Below are 1,602 nucleotides of genomic sequence, written 5' to 3'. Positions count from 1 at the left end.
AGGAACGAGCAGGGAGTGTGGCACGGGGCCGGCAAAGCATCGTCCCGAGATGGTGGGGTTGGCTGCGGCTGCGAGAGGAGGTGCGGGAGGTGTGAGCACCCCTGGAAGTCGAAATGAGTTGCTGTAGGATGGGTCAGGTTGGAGGGTTTAACCGAAAGTTGCGGGAATGCCCTGAGCGCCGTGGAGCATCGCGGTGACACCGCGGGGGCGGGTTGTGATGGGGGGAGCTGCGCCCCGGTGCTCAAGTTGTCTTTGCAAATGTAACCGGACACGGAGCGCTGCAGCGGCGATGGCAGCCAGCAAACGTGGGGGATCCAGCGGGTGGAAAGGGCGATGCAGGGTCCCCGTCATGTCCCATCCCAAAGGTGCTGATGGCCCAGGAAGGAGGAATGGGGTTTTCGGTCACCCAGCTGTGGCCACGGGAGGTGTGTGATGGGGACAGGGGGACAGCATCAAGTGACAATCATGGATCCTGCTTTCGGGCATCTTGCACTCGCCTTGTCCCTCCGGGCTGGGACCCACCGTGGGGTGAGTCTCGGCTCCTCCGAGATGCGTCCAAGCCCCTGACCATCTTCCTCGGGGACGGGGAGTCCCCGCACAGCGTGCTGTCCCTTGCTTGTTCTCTTTCCCCGGGTTTTTCTTTGCGTCTGTACTAATACCGTCGTAACACCTCGCTCCGGCCTGGAGGGAACCATCCCCAGACCGGGATACAACTGTCTCCAGACAAAAACCAGGCTACCTCCGTCCTTGGGAAACAGGCATGTTTTCTCTCAGTAAAGGAACAGAAAAACCTTAATTCAATTTTTTTCCCCTGTGCAGAGCCGGGAAGGTGGCGTCGGGGGGAGGAGAGCTTCTGCTTTTACTTTAATCAATTAAAACCTCAACCCTCGGTTTCTTTTCACGGCTCTTCACCACCTGCCAGAGGCTCAGTACCGTTTCCCTGCTCCGAGGAGCCGCTTAGCGACAATTAACGTCCTTCTCCACCGGCAGGTTATTACGGCCGCGGAGGCAGGGAGGAGGTGGCAGTGTCTGAAGCCAGGGCAGCTTCCAGGGGGAGACGGTGCTCCCGCTCCGGCCGCGGCTGCCGGCAGCTGGATACCACCATCCGCATCGCCCGGCGCGCTCAGCCGCGAGCGGGGCACGTGCCTGCGGGCGAGGGAACCCGCCGAAGCGCTGCTGGTTGCGCCGGTCTTTGAAGCAATTAGTGAGAAAGCTTAATTAGTCACCGCGGCTCAGCTTGTTTGCTGCTTGCATTTCATCCGATCCTTGTTTTGATGGTGTCGCCGGTACAAACCCTGCCTCCCCAGGGAAGGGAGGAGAGCTTCAGGGACTGTAGGACTCGTGCTCTCAGGGCTGTCTCGGTCTTCGTTGACGGGGACGTGGGGACACTGTCCGGGGCAACGGCGTTTTGCTGTGCTGAGCCCGAGGGACGGCCGCCTGCGGGGCCCGTGCCTGCTCACCAAAGCAATAACCACTGGAATGGCCAGGGAAGGGTGCTCGGGGGGGTGTAGGCAGCGGGAGAACGGTGCAGAATTAGGCACCGAAACCTCAGCCAAGGGGTGGAGGGAACCGCTGGATCCCGAAATGATGTCCCAGCGCAGG

Source organism: Charadrius vociferus, unplaced genomic scaffold, assembly GCF_000708025.1.
Source record: "Charadrius vociferus isolate BGI_N301 unplaced genomic scaffold, ASM70802v2 scaffold259, whole genome shotgun sequence".
Classification (NCBI taxonomy): domain Eukaryota; kingdom Metazoa; phylum Chordata; class Aves; order Charadriiformes; family Charadriidae; genus Charadrius; species Charadrius vociferus.
Note: the sequence above shows the minus strand (reverse complement) of the source record.